At 36.9% G+C, this 25,319-nt stretch overlaps 1 protein-coding gene across 2 annotated transcripts in view; it reads right to left on the minus strand.

Annotated features, from left to right (window-relative positions):
* Positions 1–25,319, minus strand: part of INTS6 (integrator complex subunit 6) — an 83,252-nt gene that overhangs the window by 35,089 nt on the left and 22,844 nt on the right. The window contains exon 1 of one of the 2 annotated variants that reach the window (XM_055542213.1): positions 18,266–18,281. The exons of the other annotated variant lie outside the window; for it this stretch is intronic. The gene's annotated coding sequence lies outside the window, so the exon portion shown is untranslated. Of the gene's footprint in view, positions 1–18,265; positions 18,282–25,319 lie in introns of those variants that run through there. 2 annotated transcript variants of the gene reach the window in all.

Below are 25,319 nucleotides of genomic sequence, written 5' to 3' on the forward strand. Positions count from 1 at the left end.
CAACCTTCTTTCCCATTTTGTACAATGATCCTTCTTCGTTTACAGTGCAAGTCGCATAAGCCTTCTTCTAGTCGCTCAGTCTCAAAACACTCCCCTCAGGAGCCTTTGTACAGTGCCTCTACCTGGTATGATCCTTCCCACTTTATGTGTAGTAAATCCTCCTCACCTCTTCAAATCTCAGCTTTCAGTGACTTTCTTGACTAGATCTAGTATGCACTTACTATAAGCTTTCAGAGTACATACTCCTCCCTTTTGTAGGACACATGATCACTGCAGTTTTACTGTTATCACATGATACTTTTATTAATTTCTGTCTTCTCAACTAGAGGCAAGTGGGCGGAGCTCCTGCTTGTTTTACCACTTGATCCTTAGAGCCTAGCAGTGTCCAATTCACAAAAGGAACTCAATAAAATATGGCTGCATGAATAAAATGGATGGATGGCTTAACTGTAACAGGCCCTGAGAAATCTAGTGGACAATAAAAAGCAATGAAATATTTTGAACAAGTGGAATAATACACCTAAACTGTGTGCTTTAGAGTCTTAATTATAGCCAGAGAAAGACAGACTGAAGGCAACCAAGACAAGTTAAGGAGTTGAATCATAGTTTAAGAATAACACCAAGGCAAAAGGAATAGGAAGGAAAGCAAGAAACAAATTAATAAAAACAAAAAGCAAGGGACCAAGACCAAAGACAATTACAGAGGCTCTGACAGTTCTCCACCTCCACTAATACAGTAATGATTTAACATGTTCAAATGATAACAAGTTACTGTAACATACAAAGCATGACTTTTCAAAATATGAGAAACTGAAGTTCCAAAAGGACATACACACTCTGAAAAAGAGCACTTTTTCTTAAAAGATGCACAATAATGTCACCAACTCTACCTTATAACTACATACAATTGTTAAATAGTATTCTAAATTCTTTGGAATCTAACATTTAAAATGAAATAATTATAAAGTATTAGATCAGAAGGCTAACTTAAAGCACATTGGTAAAGAAACTTAAAACACAAAAATACAGTAAAAGCCTGGCGAATCAGTTTGAGAATAATTATTTCCTAGGTAACTGAGAGCATTTAATGCTTCAAGCATAAACACTTATCAACCAAACTTTCTTGAGTATGCTATATACATCCCTATCATCTGGAAATACATTGTGCCCCCTAAAAATAACAATAACAATCTTTTCTTGATATCAAAGATGGAGTGAGAGATAAAAAGTTAAAGACCTCTTGTTCATACCAAATATCGCCCCAAATCACACATCAAGTTAACAGGCTGACAATTTGTCATTTACTGAAGGGTGTGCCATGGTTTTAATTTGATACTCTGCTTAAATCATCACATTTAATCCTCCAACATACTTGGCACCTATAACTTAATAGAGTCTAAGGTATATCACCAGTTTAATGTATCTCCTTGCTTCTCCAAACTTTAACATGAAACATAAATGAAACTTCTTCCATAAGCAGCACATAATTATCCCTCAAGCTGCATAAACCCCCTTATTCTTCTTCCATACCACAGAGGTTCATACCACTTGAGTATTATGGAGTTTGCATCTAAGTCTTCTCCACACTGGATCTGAAGGTTCTTGTGAATCCCTTCTGGCCATCAGAAGTTAAGCAGAACACCAGAGTTTATAGTTTATAGCCTGTGCTTATGATCTTGACTTCTTTATGGCACTTTTAGTTTGAAGAGTGTCATTTCAAGTCTACATCAAAGACTACTAGAATTTCATTTGCAGTTCCTATTTGATTAACCTTAGAATATATATATTTCGGAGACGGCAATGGCACCCCACTCCAGTACTCTTGCTTGGAAAATCCCATGGATGGAGGAGCCTGGTGGGCTGCAATCCATGGGGTCGCTAAGAGTCGGACACGACTGAGCGACTTCACTTTCACTTCTCAGTTTCATGCACTGGAGAAGGAAATGGCAACCCACTCCAGTGTTCTTGCCTGGAGAATCCCAGAGACAGGGCAGCCTGGTGGGCTGCCGTCTCTGGGGTCGCACAGAGTCGGACACAACTGAAGTGACTTAGCATAGCATAGCATAGAATATATTTATATTCTCTTCATTTCAATGATAATTTACTAAATGACAAAAACGCTTCTCCTTTTTAAAAGGCTGCTTTGAACAGATGTTGGATTCATCAGTAATAGTTATTCATAATTGGTAAGAGTCATAATACCATATCATAGTTTTCAAAGTTTTACCTCTCTCCTCAGAAATTTCACAATTTGAACTGCCTATATACTGCACTGCCTATTGTACCATAGGTACATATGTGTGTATCGTATTTTTTGTTTCTTTCAATGCTAATTCACTGTAAAGTAATAATTTCCTTAAAATTTTTTTTACAGAACAATGAGGGATACAAATTTATGTTCTTGCAACTTCTATGAGAGGGAATCCCTGGTCCAGTGGCTAAGACTCCACATTCCCAATGCAGGGGTCCAGGGTTCAATCCCTGGTCAGGAAACAAGATCCCACATGCTGCAACTAAAAGATCCTTCATGCTGGAATGAAAGATCCCATGTGCTACAACTAAGACCCAGCGCAACCAAATAAATAAATATTAAAAAAAAAAAACTATGAGACTTCTGGATAAAAATACCTTATAACCAGATATCATGGGAAGCAAGTTTATACTGTGATTCAAACAAAACAACTGTCAACATTTGTGAGACAAGTAGCAAAACTGGGATATAAATTGGATATTGTATTATTTATTAAACCCCTTAAAGTTTTTGCTAAGCTATAAAGAAATTAAATTTAAACTAATTTAATTAACAGTAAGTATACTGTAAAGTAAACTTAAATTTAATAAAATCTATTAAAATCACTTTTTGCTGAGTCAAAGAGCACTGCAGGAAAGTATGTGTGTGTGCAAGCATGTGCACTTACACAGTAAAGATGCACACATAAGTACTCAGGGTAAAATGGAATGTTTGAAATTTACTTTAAAATAATCCTCCTAAAAAATGCATATTGTGTATTTAACTGTATAAATGTGTATGGGGCAAGGGCAGAACAGATGAAACAAGACCAGCAAAATGTAGCTAATGATTGAAGCTAGGGAAGGGTTCTTGAGGTTAATCATTTCATTTTCTCTACTTCTGTGTATGTTTAAAAGTTCCAAAATAATTTTTATATTTGGACATATGTGAATAATAAACACAATTAAAAATGCAAGCAATTAAAAAGCCTCTGTGGAAGGGGAATGAGAAGTCTTGCTTTTATTAGTAGCCCTTGTATAAATGTCATCATTAGCCAAATATTCATACTTAAACCAAAACATTTTAACTCTTTTAAATAGAATATAAAAATTTACTCCAACATGAAATGCTAAGAAAGCAAACAGTTCAGCCCAAGTGAGAGCAAAATGATCTACACATATGCAATATGTGTCAATATGCACAGACACAGGCAGATACAAGTCCTTAGAGTCCAGCTGAAAGCTAACAAACGTCTCCTGATTTCAGAAATGCAGAGAAGGTAAGGAAAGGGTGGATAACATTTCTTAAAACAAAACAAATACAGAATTATCCTTTAGGGGTAGGAGGAGGGTAAGGAAACCTTGACACAAAAAGATTGAGAAACTTGTCTAAGTAACTGCAGGTTCTGGAAAAAGCAAGATTTACACCCACATTCTCCCATTTTGCTACATTCTTGTTACGTATTTGTGTTTTTACCTGATGTTCACACTGTGTTTAATAGTGTGTTACACTACTAAAAATTTGTTTTCCTCTTTGACTTAAAGTAATTTCAGATTGCTGCTTTCTTAGTTCCTATGTCTGTTTATATATATTTATAAATAAGGCTAATAGCAGTCACTCAGTCATGTCCAACTCTTTGCGAGCCCATGGACTGTAGCCTGACAGGGTTCTCTGTCCATGGGATTTTCCAGGCAAGAATACTAGAGTGGGTTGCCATTCCCTTCTCCAGATGATCTTCCTGATCCAGGATCAAACCCTGGTCTCCTGTATTGCAGGCAGATTCTTTATCGTATGAGCTACAGGGAAGTTCTTATAAACAAGGTTGTTTTAACATTAAAAACTAATCAATGTAATTCACTATATTAACAAAACTAAAAAAGAAAAATCGTATCATCTCAACATGTGCATAAAAACTGACAAAACTGCATACTCATAATTAAAAAAAAAAAAAAAACAGCGAACTGGGAACAAAGGAGAACTTCCACAATCTGATAAAAGGAATAAAAAAAAAAAAAAACTACAGTTAAAATCACACTTAGACGGTGAAAGGTTTTACTCCCACCTCATTCCCCAAGACTGGAAACAGGCAAATATGTCTATTCTCACAACCTCTACCAGTACATTTAGTCAAGAAAAAGAAACAAAAAAGGACAAACACTGTAAAGAAGTACAACAGTCTATGTTCACAGTTCACATAAACAAATTTTCAAGAAATGTGGATAAAACTACTAGATAATAACTGATTTTAGGAAGGTCACAGAATTCAAGGTCAAAATATAAAAGTAAAATATTTCTATGTAACAGCAACAAATAATCAAAATTTGAAGTAAAACTAGGAATTTACAAAAGTATCAAAATATATGTGCAAAACTTACACAAGGAAAACACACAAACATTCCTGAGAAAAATCAGACTTAAAAAGTCTGAGCAAGGGACTTCCCTTGGTGGTCCAGTGGCTAAGACTCCATACTCACAATGCAGGGGGCCTGGGTTCCATCTCTGGTCAGGGAATTAGATCTCACATGCTGCAACTAAAGATCGTGAGGGCCACAACTAAGAACCAGCACAGCCAAATAAAAAAATATTTTTTAAAAATAATAATAAATTTTTAAATCTGAGATATATATCTTGCTCATGTACCAGAATAATAATGCAAAATGTACATTTCCCCCAAATTAACTTAGAGATTCAATGTAATTACAATCAAAATTGCAGTAGTGTTTCCTGTAAAACTTAACAAGCTGATTCTAAATTAACATGGAAATTCAAAGACCTAGAACAGACAAAACAAGTTTGAAAAATAAAAAGCTGGAGACAAACTCAGGTAGACAGTGTTGTACTGGCAAAAGACAGAAACAGAGATCAACAAAACAGAATAGAAAATCCAAAAACAGACACTAAAATAAGTGGCCAGTTGACAAAGATGCCACAGCAATTCAATGGGTAAAGGATAATCTTTTTAAAAAGTGACACTGATACAATTAGCTAACGGGGTCAAAAAAGTGAACCTCAACACTTTCTTCCTACTATACAATAAAATTTCTAAATGAATCATGACCCTAAAAGTAAAAGCTTATACTATAAAACTCCTTAAAGAAAACACAGCAGAAAGTTAGTAACATTGAGTTTGGCAAAGATTTCTGAAATAGTTCACAGAAAGCACAAACCATAAAAGAAAAAAACAAAAATATCTGCTCTTTAAACAGACAAGACTGGGAGAAAATATTTGAGACATGTATCCAATAAAAGACTTGTATCCAGAATATGTGAAAGATTCTTATAGCACAATAACAAGACAAACAATCCAGTTTTTTAAAAATGGGCAAGAGAATCAGAACACTCACTCCACTAAAGATATACAGGTGACATATAAGAACATGAAAAGATGTTCAACATCATCAGTCATTAAGGAATGCACACTAACCAAAATGAGATACCACTACACACCCACTGTATTGCCTAAAATTTAAGACTGAAAAAAATCAAGTTTACAAGGATGTTGAGCACCTAAGAACTCTCATACACTTCCTGGTTAGGAATGCAGAAACAGTATAGCCACTTTAGCTGTTTGGCAGTTTCTTATCAAGGTAGATATACACTATGGTAATATCACCTACCAATTGCACTCCTAAGTATATACCCAAGAGAAATGAAAACACACTCACAAAACTATTTTCATGCCAATGTACACAATGATTTTATTATAATAGTACTAGGGGAAAATCCAACTCTTCTACCTTGGTGAGTGGCTAACAAATTATAATACAGCAATACAGTGAAATACTACTCAATAAGAAGGAGTGAACTACCGACAGATGCAACAACATGAATGAGGCCTTCTCTGGCAGTCCAATAGTTAAGACTCCATGCTTCCACTACAGTGGGCATGGGTTCGATCCCTGGCTGGGGACCAAATGCCAAGCTATGTGGCAAAAAACAAACAAACAAGTAAACAATAACAAAAAATGATGTGGATGAGCCTCAAAAGCATTATGCTAACTGAAAGCCAGACACAGACTACATACTGAATGATTCCATTTATATGAAATTCCAGAAAAGGCAAAACTACATACACACACACACACAAAGTGAAACAAAGCCTATCAGTGTTTTCCAGGGGACAGTGATAGAAATTAACTGCAAAGCCATAAGACAACTTTTTCAGAATGACAGCTATAGTATTTTATAGCATTACTGTGCTATTAATAAGTGTTTATATTTGCCAAAACTCATCAAATCTTATATGTCAAATTGCTGTATTTTATTACATATAGATTGCAGTTATACACAAAGGGGACAATAACAACAAAAGAAATATAACCAAATACAAATTTTGAGTACCATATATTTAGTGGCAAAAAAAGGGAAAGAAAGAAAATTCCCTGGAATACATATGCCATTTAATTTGGAGTCTGGTGCCTTTCACTATTACCACGCTGCCTCCTCTCTAAATATCCAGGGCAGAATATTCATTCTCAATCTTTCCCATGGGACAGAAGATGTGTATGCAAGCACACGCATACACATGCACACGTGTACGTACACACACTCTATCTTCCCCCTCTATGGGAATAGTCGACTCAATTCTCAGGAGGCTAATTTAACTATATACACCTTGCTCTCTCCCACTTAAGGCAACATAACAAAACGAAAGCAACCCAGTGGCTTCATTCTAAGGGATAGCTGAAGTACTTTATAAACTCTTTAACAATAAATTACTTGGCACACATTCCACAATATGCTGAGACCCAGATGGGCGTCACCAACAATTTCATTCATTAATTCACTCTGAATAAAAATCTACAAAGAACTAATGCTGTCAGATAATGGCTAAATAAATGGCAAAAATCTGCAGTGTATTAACGTATTATACATCATTGAACTTAAAGAAATTAGGTCAATAGCTATAGCTGTGCTAGGGACAAGGCAGCATTAATGAAATAACTACAGTTGGATAAGAAAGCTGTGTAATATTCCATATACACAATGGAGTATTACTCAGCCATTAAAAAGAATACATTTGAATCAGTTCTAATGAGGTGGATGAAACTGGAGCCTATTATACAGAGTGAAGTAAGCCAGAAAGAAAAACACCAATACAGTATACTAACGCATATATATGGAATTTAGAAAGATGGTAACAATAACCCTGTATACGAGACGGCAAAAGAGACACTCATGTATAGAACAGTCTTTTGGACTCTGCGGGAGAGGGAGAGGGTGGGATGATTTGGGAGAATGGCATTGAAACATGTATAATATCATATATGAAACGAATTGCCAGTCCAGGTTCGATGCATGATACCAGATGCTTGGGGCTGGTGCACTGGGACGACCCAGAGGGATGGTACGGGGAGGGAGGAGGGAGGAGGGTTCAAGATGGGGAACATGTATATACCTGTGGCGGATTCATGCTGATATATGACAAAACCAATACAATATATGACAAAACCAATACAATATTGTAAAGTTAAAATATAAAACAAAATAATTAAAAAAAATGAAATAACTACAGAATGATAATATAGGTAAATAATTAAATGTTAAATTTTGTGGTAGTTATAAATGCTGGAAAAGTTCATTTAGGGTATGAATATCAACTGAGAGACTACACTGTGCAGTGACTACTTGTAAATAAAAGGAAGACAGGCGAGTCCTTGCCCTTGTGGGGCATGGAGGCAGACTGACATTAATCAAATAAGTACACAGATCACTATGTAATTATACATTACACTAAATGCTATAAGGGAAAAAAGTTCTTTACTGTCTCTTTCTAAACATCAAAACAGAATCCTATGCTCCAGTCTTAACTAATGCAGATCACTCTCCCCTGGCGAGTCTCTTGCCCTGATATTTTTCTAAAAATCTCTACATCCCATTAACACCAGATCTTTTCTGATTGTACCAGTGTTACCTTCATGAGCAAGCCTTCTCTAACCCCTACAAAAATTAGAAGTCTCTCCCTTTTGTAGTTTGACAGAGAACAGTAAAACTAGAATTTCTTGAGCACCTATTTTCTCATTTAATCATTACAATAACCATGAGATACAGTTATTATTATCCCCATTTTAAAGATGAGGAAACTGAAGCTTAAAAAAGAGAGAGTTAAGATTACATTTCTAATTAGCTGCAAAGCGAGGACTCAAACCTGGATCTTTATAACACAAACATATTCTTTAATAGTATTCTTTAGATTAAAACTACCTTAAATTTGAATTGGAAAGACTGGTATGAATTGATGACATATTTTCTTTCAGTGAAAAAAAAAAGTATCTATTTCCTAACTCTGTCTACTGCAAAGGCATGAGGACAATCACCAACTCAACAGTAAATATCATCTGTGAGAGTGAAAGCTACTCAGTTGCATCCAACTCTTTGCGACCCCATGGACTATAGTCCATGGAATTCTCCAGGCCAGAACACTGGAGTGGGTAGCCTTTCCCTTCTCCAGGGGATCTTCCCAACCCAGGGATCAAACCCAGGTCTCCCACACTGCAGGCAGATTCTTTATCAGCTGAGTCACAAGGGAAGCCCAATATCACCTCTAACACCCCTTTTTATGGAGTCAGAGGTTAGTTGTTGTTGTTGTTGTTGTTTTTGGTATTTAGCAAGGAGGAGGAGAAACTGAAAGACAACTGGAATGCCTATATTTCTAAAAAATTAGGTGAGGGTGGAGGAAGGAAATTAAGACATCTTTTATAAGAGATCCTGAAGTTGTACACAGTAAATAAATGTATAAGTAAAGGTGGGTATGGCTCAGCAGTAAAGAATTCACCTGCCAATGCAGGTGACACAGAGGCGTGGGTTCAATCCCTGAATCAAGAAGATTCCCTGGAGAAGGAAGTAGCAGCCCACTCCAGTATTCCTGCCTGGAAGACCCCATGGACTGAGGAACCTGGTGGGCTACAGTCCATGGGGTTGCAATGACCTGGACATGACTTGAGCAACTAAACAAAACAACATCCAGGTTTATGGTTTCTATATATCATTTCCAAGTACACAGAATCTGGTATGATTCCAGGTCTGGGGCAAAATGTACAAGATAAACTTAGAACAAGATGTCAAACTACAAGATAAGGATGTTCCCAAAGTTTTTAAAGCATAATTAATTCTTTACCACCCCTTTTATTTCAGAAACTAAAAACTGGCCCTCGAAAGCCTAATCTTTCTTTCTTCTTATCAAAACCTCTCAACTTCAGAACTTCTGGACACATGGCCGCCCAAGTAAAGATCCCATTTTCTACTCTGCCAGCTTCTGACTGATGGACTCTGACTGGAACTGCCATATACAAGGCTTAGGTCATCTCCATACTAGGAAGCTGCCTGCCCTCCATATCCTGCACTCCTTCCCACAGGCTTAAAGTCAGTTGAAGTACTGAACTAGGATGTGTGTTAAAACCAGTATCAACCGCTCAGATAAAAGCAACAAAGGAGATGGAACCCAGGGCCTACACAATCGGCTGGAGCAGAACCACAGTACCTTCCAGGCCACCAACCAGTTTGTCTTTGACGTGAGAGAATAAGAAACTTCCTATTTTAAGCCACTAATACTTTTGTCCCAATTACAGCAGCTGAACCAATATCCTATATAAAAATCAGTATCTTTCCAGAAGCTTTCCTGAATCCTTGAAAGTTGACCTGGGTGCTTGTCAATTCTTTTGCTTTGTGGCAGAAAATATGCATTCAAAGACACACTGTGCATTAAAGGCAGGGAAGCACCCATTCTAATCAAACCAACGCTGAACGTCTCTTTGTGATGTAATAAACAGGAAGCTGGCTCCTCGGGGATCAAGTCCCGCTCTAGTTCCATTACTCAGATCTGCTTGGATAATGTAGATGGGGAAAAAAGCTTCAAATAAAATGAGTACTTCTTAAATCTACTTCCTCAAATGTAATACAGCCTTAGCTCTTACTCAATGAACAACAAAAATCCATATAAATAGTTATCAGGCCCTTATAGATTCATTTACATTTCTTCCTTCCCAATACATGTAGAAGATTTAGTCCTTCAATATTCTTTCTTTCCCTAAGATTTTACCCTTCAACAATCATAATCCTCAGTTATTTTTCTGTTTATATCCAAGGATAGTTTAAAATCCAAGGATACCCATGATGAAATTATCTGATGGAGAAAAGGTATGTGAAAGAAATCTGCCTATCCTAGAACCTGCTGCTTAGGATTAGAAAGAACAACACACTGTTACAGCACCTTTATGTGTCTGCCTAGTATGAGAATGTTATTAAAAAGGATGTACTAAATGTCACTGAATTTTTCACTTGAAATGATTTTATGTTATGTGTATCTTACTCCAACAAAAAAAGATATAAAACTTAGCAAAAAGCCAAGCCCTTTATCAACCTCGTTAAAATGAATAAAGACAAAGATGAAAGTGGGAGAGAAAAAAATAAACGATAATGATGACTGTAACAAATCAATTCAAGAAGGCTGACATCCAAAAAGAAAGAACAGAGACACGGGAAGGAAAAGATCATTAAACAAATAAGAACATTTCTGAAACTTAAAAGATAAGAATTCCTAAATTAAAGGGGCCTGCCAGGAGCTAAACACAAAGATAAGTAACCAAATGAAATGATGACCATAAACTGGGGTGACAAGAAAGCCCTGAAAGTGCAGAGAAGATGCACAACTAAAGGCCTAAACGCACTACGGGGAGAGCACTTGACCCATGCCTCAGCAAACACTGAGTAGGTTTTGGAAAAAGAAAGGTGGAAAGAAACAGGAAACATTCCAAAATTATGGAACACGCTCTGACAAATAAGAGTGTCATGTACTCAAGGAACAATGGGGTCAATTCAGTGTTGGTGAAGCACTTAAAGGTAGTAAAAACCAAATAAATCATGGGAAAAGTTAGAATAAATTTATAAAGGACTTTCATGCCCAATTAGGGAATACAGATATCCAAGGTAGGAAATAAGGGAAAAAGGAAGAACACCTAAGTGGCACCAAAACTCAGTAAGAAATATAAAGGCAAGTGAAAGTAGCTCAGTTGTGTCCGACTCTTGGTGACCCCATGGACTGTACAGTCCATGAAATTCTCTAGGCCAGAATACTGGAGTGGGTAGCCATTCCCTTCTCCAGGGGATCTTTTCAGCTCAGGGATTGAACCCAGGTCTCCCACGCTGCAGGCGGATTCTTTACCAGCTGAGCCACAAGTAAGTCCAAGAATACTGGAGTGGGTAGCCTATCCCTTCTCCAGGGGATCTTCTCAACACAGGAATTGAACCGGGGTCTCCTGCATTGCAGGCAGATTCTTGACCAACTGAGCTATGAGGGAAGCCCCTTATTTTAAAGTGAAAGTCGCTCAGTTGTCTACAGTCCATAGAATTCTCCAGGCCAGAATACCAGAGTTGGTAGCCTTTCCTTTCTCCAGGGGATCTTCTGAACCCAGGGATCAAATCCAGGTCTCCCGCATTGCAGGCGGATTCTTCACCAGCTGAACCACAAGGGAAGCGGGTGGGGGCGGGCAAATGGGTGAAGGTGATCAGAAAGTACAAATTTCCAGTTATAAAGAGACAAGTCACAGGGATGTTACACAGCATAGTGACTACAGTTAGCAATATTGTACTGTATATTTGAAAGTTGTTAAGAGAATAGATCTCAAAAGTTCCAATCACCAAAAAAATTTTTTTCTATGTATAGTGGTCAATGTTCACTGAAGTTGTTTTAGTGATTGTTTCACAATACATGACTATAGAATTACTGTGCTACATAGCCAAAGCATATACAATGTTACGTCAATTATCTCAATTTTTCAAAAAATACATGTGTGTGAGTATATACATATTTCAGAACATGTTCATCACCCAAAAAAGAAACCCCATACCCATTAGCATCTCCTCTTATCCCTAAATCCTAGCAACCATTATTTCTGTTTGTATGGTATTGCTTATTGAGACACTTCATTTAAATGGAATCTTTTATGTCTGACTTTTTTCACTTAGCATATTTTCAAGGTTCATCCATATTGTAGTGTATGTTAGAATTTAATTCCTTCTTAAGGCTGAATAATATCCATTGTATGGATATACCACACTTGTTTAATCATTCATCAGTAGATGAACATTGTACTGTTTCTACTTTTTGGCTATTATAAATAATACTGATAAGACATTTTATGTGGAAATTTTCTCATTTCTCTTGGGTACATACAAAGAAGCAGCGTTCTGGGGTCACAGGGTACTGTGTCGAACTTCTTGAGGAACTGTCAAACTACTTTCCACAGCAGCTATATCACTTTATATTCCTACCAGCAATGAGGGTTCCAGTTTCTCTACATTTTCATCAACATTTCCTTCATCCATTTTTTAAAGTTTTAGCCACTACAGTAGGTATAAAGTAGTATCTCATTATGGTTTTGGTGTGCATTTCCTTAACAGCTAGTAACGATGGTGAACATCTTTTCACATGCTTATTGGCCATTTGTGTCTTCTTTGGAAAAATGTTTCAAATCTGTGGCCCATTTTTTTTAATTGTGTGTCTTTTTATTTCTGTGTCTTAAGAGTTCCTTTTATATTCTGGATTCAGTTCAGTCGCTCAGTCGTGTCCAACTCTGTGACCCCATGAACTGCAGCATGCCAGGCCTCTCTGTCCATCACCAACTCCCAGAGTTCACCCAAACCCATATCCATTGAGTCAGTAATGCCATCCAACCATCTTATTCTCTGTCGTCCCCTTCTCCTCCTGCCCTCAATCTTTCCCAGCATCACGGTCTTTTCAAATGAGTCAGCTCTTCGCATCAGGTGGCCAAAGTGTTGGAGTTTCAGCTTCAACATCAGTCCTACCAGTGAACATCCAGGACTGATCTCCTTTAGGATGGAATGGTTGGATCTCCTTGCAGTCCAAGGGACTCTCAAGAGTCTTCTCCAACACCACAGTTCAAAAGCATCAATTCTTCGGCACTCAGCTTTCTTTATAGTCCAACTCTCACATCCATACATGACCACTGGAAAAACCATAGCCTTGACTAGACGGACCTTTGTTGGCAAAGTAATGTCTCTGCTTTTTAATGTGCTATCTAGGTTGGTCATAACTTTCCTTCCAAGGAGTAAGCGTCTTTTAATTTCATGGCTGCAATCACCATCTGCAGTGATTTTGGAGCCCAGAAAAATCAAGTCAGCCACTGTTTCCCCATCTATTTGCCATGATGTGATGGGACCAGATGCCATGATCTTCGTTTTCTGAATGTTGAGCTTTAAGCCAACTTTTTCACTCTCCTCTTTCACTTTCGTCAAGAAGCTCTTTAGTTCTTCACTTTCTGCCATAAGGGTGGTGTCACCGCATATCTGAGGTTATAGATACTTCTCCCAGCAATCTTGATTCCAGCTTGTGCTTCCTCCAGCCCAGCATTTCTCATGTCACCCTGCTTATTTATCTTATATTCTGGATACCAGACCCTTATCCTATATATGATTTGCAAATATTTTCTCCTATTCTGTTCACTGTCTTTTCCTCACCGTATTCTTTGAAGTACAAATGCTTTTAATTTTGATGAAGTCAAATTTATCTAATTTTTTGTGGTTGTGTTTCTGGTGTTATGTCTAAGAAACCACTGTCTAATTAATCCAAGGTCATGAAAATTTATGCCTAGGTTTTTTTCTTTCAAGGATTTTAGCTCTCACATTTAGGCTGCCCACTCATTTTGATTTCACTTTTGTAATATGGCGTCAGGTAAGAGTCCAACTTCACTCTCTTGCATGGGGATATTCAGTTGTCCACTACCACTGCTTGAAAAGACTCCTCTTTGCCCATTAAAATGTCTTATTTCCATTTTCAAAAATCAACTGACCAAAAATGTATGGGTTTGTTTATTGATCTATATGCCTATCTTTAAATACTACTGCACTGTTGTTGGTGGGTTTGTTTTTTTAATCCCACAATAGAGTATAAAGAGTAATGGACTTCAAGTAAAAATAAGAACCAATAGTCAAGTCCCACCTCTGCCTCTTACTTGGGAATTGGCTATAATTAGACTCATTTTCCTCACTCTTACAGAATTAGTAAGATGTAAAATTATCTTGTAAACAATAAAGGGTAATATAATTAATTTTGTACATGCTTTATTAATTACTACAATCAAACTCATAAATTTTGGCAGTCAGGAATAAAAGCACATAATAAAAACCTTCATTGATTTATTTCTTAAGAAACAGTACCTAGCACACAGTAGGGCCTCAATAAATATTTATTGAGTGAAATTAACTATTTTCCAATTGCTCTGTATTCTTTCTATTTATTTCCTATGTTAAGACTGAAGAAAAAACTTAAAATTTTAAATCATCAGGTTCTTTCTTTAGCAATTCTTTCCTTGGGGAAAAAAAGGAAGTAAATTTCCTTTAGGCTACTTCTAGCTTTTGAGAATTATGCAATACTGCATTTAAGATGGTTCTCCTCATATGCTATTTAATAAGGAAAGGAAAAATTTAAACATAAGAGTCAAAGTGTATTCAATAAGATTTAGTAACAACCTGATTTATTTAGTTGCTAGTTCCTACAGTTACACTCTATAGCTGCAGTGTATACTCTTAAAGAGGAAAAAACACCTTTTTATTTTTTTGTTCCAGCAGTGGAAGATCAATAATTTGTTCAGAGGAAAGAGCAATTACTTGAGAATCAACAATATGTTTTACTCCAACAAATTTCAAAAGTGAGGTCTAATTTTTTAGTATTATTGCTATAATTACCTACCATAAAATGCAACCAGTTTTAAAAGTGTCTAATCCAAACTATATCCAATCTCTTGAGATATATCATAATGAAGAAGAGTATTTTAAAAATAATGTATATACATATAGAACTGAGTCACTTTGCTATACAGCAGAGACTGGCACAACACAGTAAACCAACTATACTTCAAGTTAAAGAAAGGAAAAGTGGTGTCCAATCCAATTATTTTTAGTAAATTTACAAAGTGGTGTAAATTTTTAGATCAATTTTAGATCATCCAGTTTTAGACCATTTCCAACACCATGAAAAGATCCCTCATTTCCATCTGCAGTCAGTCCCCAGTCAATTCCCAGCAACCACTAATCTATTTTACGGACATTCCTTAAAAAACAGAATCATACAACATGTGGTCTTTCATACCTAGGATAACATTTTGGAGGTTCATCCACCCTGTAGCATGTTAACAGTTCATTTATTTTCATTGCTAAATAGTATTCCAAGTTTATCTTCTAACCCACAAACAATCTGTGATCTCTTTTACAAGGAGGTTTAAAAAAAAAGGCTACCCAAAATAGTTACTCCTTGTATACTCCACACCACTGCCACTGTCTTTCTAAAATCCAAATCCAATCATTTCTTCCTCTACTAAAATCTCTTCAACGATTACCATCAACCTATAAGGCCAAGTCCACACTCCTCGGCAGAGCACACACTATGGGCCATGCTGACCTGTCCAGTCTCATTCCCTGCTGCTTCTTTCTTGCACACTCTGCCAACAATCAGTTACTGAGGTATATACGGTCCTCCAATGCTCTCTTCTATCACCTTTTATTCCCTTGTACTCATCTACTTTACAAACTTTCATTAAGTTTTCAAAGTCCAACTTAATATACCATTTCCCAGCGCCAGCCTCACTTTCTCAGCAATATGTGCTGCTGCTGCTGCTGCTGCTGCCTAATGGCTTCAGTCGTGTCCGACTCTGTGCGACCCCATAGATGGCAGCTCACCAGGCTCCCCCGTCGCTGGGATTCTCCAGGCAAGAACACTGGAGTGGGTTGCCATTTCCTTCTCCAATGCATGAAAGTGAAAAGTCAAAGTGAAGTCACTCAGTCGTGTCCGACTCAGTGACCCCATGGACTGCAGCCTTCCAGGCTCCTCCATCCATGGGATTTTCCAGGCAAGAGTACTGGAGTTGGGTACCAATGCCTTCTCCAGCAATATGTGCTATAATTATTTCTGACACCATGCCTTAACTGTTTACCTCTCTCTCTTACCAAACTCATCCCAGCACCTAACCTTGTGTCTGAACATCACTGGTATTCAGTAAGTATCTGTTCAATTAAACAATATGTTCTAATTGCTAACATTCTTCTGCTCACTTCAATAAGGAAGATCCACTGTACTCTTAAAACTGAAGGTAAAAGGACCTAGCAGACATAGTGAGTTTTGAGACATTTGTGTTAACAAATGCAAGGTCTAGGGCAGTGGTCTACAAAACAGGGTACACTCCAGGGGTCGGCAAACTATGGCCCTCCAGCCAAATCCAGCCCACAGCTTGTTTCAGTAACAAAATTTTAATTGAAAACAGCCACACTCATTTATTTCAGTATTGTCTGTGGCTGCTTTTACCCTACAACAGCAGAGTTGAGTAGTTCCAACAGAGACCATATGGGCTGAAAAGCCTAAAATATTTACTATCTGGCCTTTAAAAAGAATTTGCCAACCGGAATTACATCATGACGCACGGTGAAGGGAAACAAAATATCACAACTGCCTATATGTAATTTTTTTCATCTCATCTTTCAAAACTTCTATTTTTGTGTATGCTTTCTAATATTAACACATCAGTGATACAGAATTACTAAATACAAAAATGTGCATACATTAGGGATGGTGCATGTCCATAGTATTATTAATACAGGTGAATCAATTAAAAACAATTTTTTAAACAAAAAGCCTAATAAGTCTTATTAGGACAGACAAGTTTTAGCGTTTACTTGAAAATTTAGTAATCAAAATTATTATATGAACAATTGGGTTCTCTAAGTGCTTCAAAGCACAGAGAAAGAGGCCTAGAATGAAATATTTTTCAAACCCAAATGCTCAAAACATCTCTAAGGAATATTCTATGAGGTTAAAAATGTAATTCAAAGGATGCAGATAGTACTGATTCTTCAAGTTGAATGCAATAAAATATGTGTTACATATATCTGAACTGCTTCAAAAGTGCCTATGGTTTTTAAAAAATCAGTGTAACAATCAAATCAAATTCCAATTTGCCCTAAGTCCTGAAGCCCAACTGCCTGATATATAATTGATAAATGATTAAACATGTGGGGAAACAGTGGAAACAATGTCAGACTATTTTTTGGGGCTCCAAAATCACTGCAGATGGTGACTGCAGCCATGAAATTAAAAGATGCTTACTCCTTGGAAGGAAAGTTATGACCAACCTAGATAGCACATTAAAAAGCAGAGACATTACTTTGCCAACAAAGGTCCATCTAGTCAAGGCTATGGTTTTTCCAGTGGTCATGTATGGATGTGCGAGTTGGACTGTGAAGAAAGCTGAGCACCAAAGAATTGATGCTTTTGAACTGTGGTGTTGGAGAGTCCCTTGGACTGCAAGCTCTTGAGAGTCCCTTGGACTGCAAGGAGATCCAACCAGTCCATTCTGAAGGAGATCAGCCCTGGGTGTTCACTGGAAGGACTGATGCTAAAGCTGAAACTCCAATACTTTGGCCACCTCAAGCCAAGAGTTGACTCACTGGAAAAGACCCTGATGCTAGGAGGGATTGGGGGCAGGAGGAGAAGGGGACGACGGAGGATGAGATGGCTGGATGGTATCACTGACTCGATGGACGTGAGTCTGAGTGAACTCCAGGAGTTGGTGATAGACAGGGAGGCCTGACATGCTGTGATTCATGGGGTCGCAAAGAGTCGGACATGACTGAGTGACTAAACTGAACTGACTAAAACATATAAGCTAATAGAATACTTCACTAGATTTTTTTTTTAATCCACGAGTACTTAACATAAAGTGCTTTTGTAACAAAAGTATTCCTTAGCTGTGATTGTAGGCTGTTTCCATTTAAGACAACAGATACTAACCTAAGATCCTGAAGGACCCAGGAAATACCACATTCCTCCTTTTATAGGTCCTTAAGGTTAGGAAGGTGGTTTCTAATAACCCAAAAGTTGAGGTTTGATTGCCATGCTCAACAAATTTATAAATTGAATTTACCAACTGAACCTGGATTTGTCAGGTTAGGATTATCATTCTGTGTTGAATCATGTTCTCCGACCAATAGTCACAGCCCCCAGAGAGAACTACACTCTACTCTGCTCACCTTTAAGGCTCTTTCTGAGGCCTTCCGAGATGACTAGCATCAGACTTTTGAGGAAGGCTAGCCATTAGACAAGGCTTTTCCCCACGATCTGACTGCTTGAAGTGACATCCAGGACCAGGTCGATCCTGTATCCAGGAATCACGACCCTCCCTGAGGCACCAGTCATCGTGAGACAGTCAGTGCACTTTGGCACTTCTTGAAAACCACTGGACTGCTCCTTTAGCTGAAAGGAAAAAAAACATCAAAACCACAACAAACAAAACAAAGGGGGAAAAAATCAGTAATTCAACCTGAAAAGACAGAACGTGGGGAAAAATATACCAAAACAGCCTTGTCTAGGTCAAAATGTAGCCTTGCCTTGAAGTAGATCAGTTTGAGTACCGTTCCAATCACTGTACAACATTTATTCCTAATATGCAAGTCTAAAAACCTGTAAATCTGTTGTATTACACCTGAAAAGAAAGCTTCAAAGTGGAAGTTATGTATAATAACTATTTATGGAACACACCTAAATAACATAATGAAGGTATTTACAAAAAAAAACTAACAGCCTCAGGCTTAGGCAAATGTGTCCCAACCGAAGTCCAAGTTTTCAGCCTTTTCACGCTCTCAAACTGTAATCTGACTTAGAGAGGCATGAAATACACCTAACAGGCAGACCTGAACTGAGTTTAATTGGCAGAAAACTGTCAGTGCAGTCAAAGCCAATCTCCTAGTATTCTTAAATTACATACTGTTGAACAGAAAAGGAATTAAGTTTCCATCCTCTTTATAGATGACTTGACACTACAAGGAATACCCCTCGCACACACACAGTGCTCCTAGCATTATGAATATCAATCTTCACACTTGTTTAAAATAAGCACTTAAAAGATGCTTACGTTACGGCTTTAAACAAAACAACTCAAAGATCAGATAAATAATAAAATGACTTAATGTTTATTTAATCTGCTTCAAGACAAAAATTCTATCAGAATCCAAAGATAAAATTCTGCTTATTTCTGGTTTTAAATACAAATCACTTTTCCTAAGACATAATGTTAAAAGGCAAGAAATAGTCTTTATGCTTATTGTCTTAGAAGTTGCTTCTAACTCCTTTAATATATCTGTACCCTAAAAATAATGATACTTTATCAAACAATTATTTTATATTCTTTTCTACTACTTATCCCATATTCCCATTTCAGTTACCACTACCAAATCCACACAGATTTCCATGCTGGAAACCTCAAAATATTATTAAACTATGATATTCTGTTTTCACTTGTCTGAAAATATGGTTAAAGTTTGACCTGTGTCCCCCACAAAAATATGCATACACATCTAGATAGTATCTGGATAAAGATTTCAGGTAATTCACAGAACCCTCTGAAATCCAAGCATGGACCCTATTCAGAACCCTGTCAAATGCTTTGCTTTGTCCTACCTAGCATACCTGACTGAGACTTCTGCCTTCCTATGCAGGCACTGGCTTCATTTCAGCACATCCCATGTTTTTCCTGGGTTATTGCATGTATTGATAGTCTGCTAATTCTTCCCAGTTTACCATTCTTTCACGTTCCAGCAAAGTACACTTACTAAAACGTGACTCATCTGCTTAACATCTTCAGTACCTCCTCGGCACATGTTAACAAAATCATCTCCTTAGGATGGTTATCTGGCCTCTGCCTGCATTTCAAGCACACAGTCCTCCTCACAATGACCACACTCCCATTATATAATTTACCACCTTCCAATACACTGTTTTCATACTTTTATATACACTGTTCCCTCTTCCTGCAGTGTCATGGCTCAATTCCTTACTCACTTCTCAAAACTTAGCTTCTCTCTTTATTTCTATCATGAGACTTATCTCAGAGTATTAAAAATGCTTATTTACTTTCCTATCTTCAAAGATAATGTTGTCTAGGGGCAAACGGAGAAGGCAATGGCACCCCACTCCAGTACTCTTGCCTGGAAGATCCCATGGACGGAGGAGCCTGGTAGGCTGCAGTCCGTGGGGTCGCTAAGAGTCGGACACGACTGAGCGACTTCACTTTGACTTTTCACTTTCATGCATTGGAGAAGGAAATGCAACCCACTCCAGTATTCTTGCCTGGAGAATCCCAGGGACGGGGGAGCCTGGTGGGCTGCCATCTATGGGGTCGCACAGAGTCGGAAACGACTGAAGCGACTTAGCAGCAGCAGCAGCAGCCAGGGCAAAAGCTTTGCTTAATTCCATCTTTGTGTCCTCAGTACACAGACTACAGCAATACTAAATATAAATGTATGGTATGCCACTATTCTTGTACACAAACCAAAGTCACTATGTAGCGCAAGAAAAATCATTGCTGAATTAATCTAAAATATACTTTAAGCATTCAAAATTGGAACAATTCATTATAGAAGGGTATTTTAGCAGCAACTCTCTAGTAAGTAAAAATTAAGTTTAACTATCACCAGTTCTATATACATATCACTTTTTAAAATAATGCTAGTTACAAACATCCAAATCAGGAATTGAGGAATAACAAAGATAACGGAAAACTATATAGTCCTTTAGATAAAAACTCCTAAGCCAAATAACCAATAGTATGAAGTATGAACTAATTCTCCCCTCTTTTCCCCTGTCCTCCCCATCTCAGTCTCAGGGTCTGGGAGTCCTCTTCAATAGAGCACACCGTGTGTAGCAACTGAAGACTGACTACAGTCAGTACAGAGCTTACTTCACAGCTATCCAATAACAGATCTAAGTTACACCAAACACAATAACGAATGTATTCATAGAAGACCTATTCCATACCCTTCAGACACCCAGTTCCCAAGTTTAAGAATTCTGAAGGCCAAGAGTCAATTTTTAAACAAAACATCGCTAGTGAAAGTCGCTCAGTCATGTCCAACTCTTTGCGACCCGCATGGACTATAGAGTCCATGGAATTCTCTAGGCCAGAATACTGGAGTGGGTAGCCTTTCCCTTCTCCAGGAGATCTTCCCAACCCAAGGATTGAACCCAGGTCTCCCGCGTTGCAGGCAGAGTCTTTATCAGCTGAGCCACAAAGGAAGCCACATGTATTGCTACACATGTACATGAAAAACAGTTTTACCTTGCTTTGTTAAAGTGGTTTATTTTCACATGTGTGTTTTTTTTTTGTACTTTAAAAATGTATCTATTTGAGGTTACAGTTATGTTCTGAAACTATGGTTTCCAAACCAGACTGTGCATCAGAATCAACTTGGACACACTGAAAAAAGTACAGATTCCTAGGTACATATCCAGAGCAATGGAACCAAAATGTCCAGAACTAGAGCTGAGGCATGTACATTTTACAAAAAACTCAGGTGGTTTTGATGCAGCCATTTGAAAACCACTTTGCTAAATATCAGTCATTTATATATCGAAGAGCTAGAATCAGAAGAATAGAAATGTCTACAAATGAAATTTTCCTTACATGTGTGAGACTGCTTTTGCTTATTGGTTCTGACAGGCTAATAAATGCAGGGTGAAGTTGCCTCACACTCTGAATAAAAACTATTTTGGTATAGCTTAATACAGAATTCTAGATAATACATTAGTAGTTGCAGCCATACAACTTCACTAAAGAGTGATCAGCCAGCATTTCTTTTTAATTATTCTATCATAGTGTTGTTTAGAGACAATCCTTAAGAGTTTCTCTTTGCTGATTTCAAACTCAAATCCTTAAGAGTCTGACTTTGAAAAAATATATATTTTAAGGGTATTGCAAATGTGATTACTGAAAATTCATTACAATATTAAAATATATCATCAACCCTTTTAATTGTGCATTTTTATAACTACATATTTTCAAATATTAATAATTGCTGATATATATATACATTTAATAGGGCCAAAAATATGGGTACAAAGGAAAATGTGAATGATCTACATCCAACAAATTCTTATTAAATGTTCCTGGCAAGTTGAAATAATAGAGACTAACATATTTAGTCATGTCATACATATGTTCAGAACATCTCAATCAGTAAGACAGGAGCTAATCTTGATAATGAAAACTCAGGAACGCATTTATACACAGATCTGTTTAATACATTCTACCATACTACAATAACATCCTTCAAGATTCCTTAGAAGTCTTTTTGAAAAAGAAAAAAATAAAAATAAAAGTCTCCCAAATTCTAAGAGTACTGAGAAACAACAATTTAAAATATGTGTCTAAAAATCTTTGCATGATTAAAATAGTTTCAACAGCTTCTGGCACATATTATGGTAGCTTTAGGGAAACAAAAATACTTATGGGGAGATGGAGATGTAGTTTCTGATTTCAGATAGTAGAAACATTTTAAAATTCTGGATTGTCTTTTAAACATTACACAACATGAAGAGTTAAATGCAAACTACAATTATAGATCCTAACTATAGATTATCCTTATAAAAGGTAAATTCATTCTATATTGCCCAGAATGATCCAGAAAAATCACTAATACCAGTCCACATCTCCAAGACTGATGGGACTTCTGCATCAACTTTTGAGAACTGAAAAAATGAAAGATAAGATCACAAAGGACAGCCTCTTTAATACACAGTTGAGCTTACTCAGACATTTCTCTCTCTACAAACAAGTACTCTTTCAAGAAGTTATAAAAGTAGCTGTCCTAGTTTGTCTTAAAAAGCTGGAAAACTCATAAGAAGGCAAAACTTTTCATGTCAAAAGCCAATAGGTTTTTTTGACAGCAAATATCTTCTCTAAAACAATAGGGCAATCACAACATTGATAAAGAGATGCAAAGAGTCTTCAGCAAATCTCAATATCTGAAAGGTAACACTACTATTAGCACTTTCAAGGAAGAGAAAAACAACTGCTACATGATCCTGGAATGTCATTCATCACCAAGAAGGGACTGGCAGGATTTCTTCTGGCTACTTTATTGAGCAATATAGTTAGCCACGTGTTCCTGGAATCATAGCACAGCAGAGTTTTCCATTGCAAAAGAGTATAAAAGATCTTCTCAAGCAATAAAAACCAAAAAATTTTTTTCAGCAACTCTAATTATAATTTGGTGAATCTACCAAAACATCTGATACATTAGTAACATAACATGATGAATGATACTAGAAGTATTTGACCACAAGTATGTTTATCAACACCAAAGATAACTACGGCAATAAGAAATACACAGATTTCTCATGTATCAGAATTCAAGGTCCCATCTAACTCCTACCTCATAAATGAAAACACTGAAAAAAAAAAATTATCAAATAACTACATTTAAAATGAAAAAGTCAAAAGATACATACATATTCTTCTACCATAAGCCATCATCAAAATTTCTACAGTTATCTAAAAACACTACACTAGAAACACACTCATGAACAACTCAAGACAATGGCCTGGATTTTCATTAAATAAGGCCAAAAAAGATAATTAAAATCATAAATTAAGGTAAAATGATTGCTCAGAAGTTTCGTCCATAACACATGCTGTTTCTCTTCCAACCCCTAACACGCTGCTAAATGATGACCTGTCATAGAGGAAACAGTATCCCTGTTATTATTTTGACAAACAAGTTATAAGTAATTAGATCATTCTGGCCTGTACAAATTTAGCCAGGTCAGGAGGCAATATGGCACCAAGTTTTTCCATGAACTATTTTCTAGGCTCAAAACAACTTTGTACCAAGTTTCTCTATAACTTTCACAGACGTAATCTATGAGCCACATCTTATAAGGAATCACAAGATCCTTGAATTTAATCAAAATTAAAATGACTAAAAATTTACATTACACAGGATTTGATACACGCACAGGATAGGTAATATTAACCCTCCTCTCCTCCTTTAGTGCTTCCATATACCTAGTATGTATCTCTATTCTATCATTCATAAAACCATTTAACAGACAATCCTCCCCTTAGGACTGTGAACTTAAGAACCAGAAACCCACCCTATTCATCTTTGTTATCTTCACTACCTAGAAATGCCCTTGTCATAATGGTCATTCAAGGGACACTTAGAGAACAGGAACATAATACCCATGTCACAAATATACAGAGAGGGGAAGCAGACAACAGTAAATCAGGTAAGTAGAATGCAAATTTCAAGAACATACAGTAATAAACAGAAAGACAGCAGATAGCATCAGGGAAAAATAACTGGGTCTGGAGGAGGTTGGGATATCTTTGGAATTTAGATCAATTCTAATCCAGAGTTTGGCAATAATAAATGTTATAACCTTGAGCAAATCACTTTGCCTCCCCAGATCTCAATTTCCTCATTTGTAAAATAAAAAGTAATACGCCATAAGGATGATTTCAAAGCAGCAGGAACACTTATTACTGGAAAACAGCACTAGCACAACAGACCAAATACACTAAGTGAGATAACAGAACTTTGGGCAAAGGGCATTGTATGGGTGGGATGCACAGCTCTACAAACAGTAACAGGTCACATCAACAGCAGTCACGGCTACTCAAGAATTATACACACGTATCTAATGTGGAAATTATCAACACTCACTCATTCAGTAAGTCTTTAAAAAGAATCAAGTTTTGCCAAAGGTAAAGGTTAAGAGGACTGAAGAAAAAGAGGCAAAGGCAATATTCTGCTTGTTATTTCCTAGCAAAAAAAAATTACAATACAGATCATATAACACACACACACACACACACTCACAAAAAAATGAGCAAACTGAAAAGCATCTTTATGCTTTTTATAAATTGATAATTGTCCTCAAAATGAATCACATTATTTAATTATTTGGACTAGAAGAGACAAGTATTTCACATCTCAGCAAAAAATTAACCTTCCACAATAAACACATACAGGCATACAGGATACATTCTCTGGCCCTCAAAGTGAGTCTTGTTGGAATATTAAGAACCCAACATGGAGAAACTCCTAAACTTGAAACCCAAAACAACTCACAGACTTATGTTCCAACAGCATATCCAAAATAATCTTTGCCTCATAACAAATGGATTGTCTATCTCAGATAAGAAGTTGTGATCAATTTTGATTTTGACTATCAGACGCAATATCTACATCAATACTTTTTCAATGTAAGCCTTATTCTCAGTACTATGCTAACTATTGTAGAAGA

The sequence above is a fragment of the Bubalus kerabau genome, chromosome 12 (assembly GCF_029407905.1).
Source record: "Bubalus kerabau isolate K-KA32 ecotype Philippines breed swamp buffalo chromosome 12, PCC_UOA_SB_1v2, whole genome shotgun sequence".
NCBI classification, from domain to species: Eukaryota; Metazoa; Chordata; class Mammalia; order Artiodactyla; family Bovidae; genus Bubalus; species Bubalus kerabau.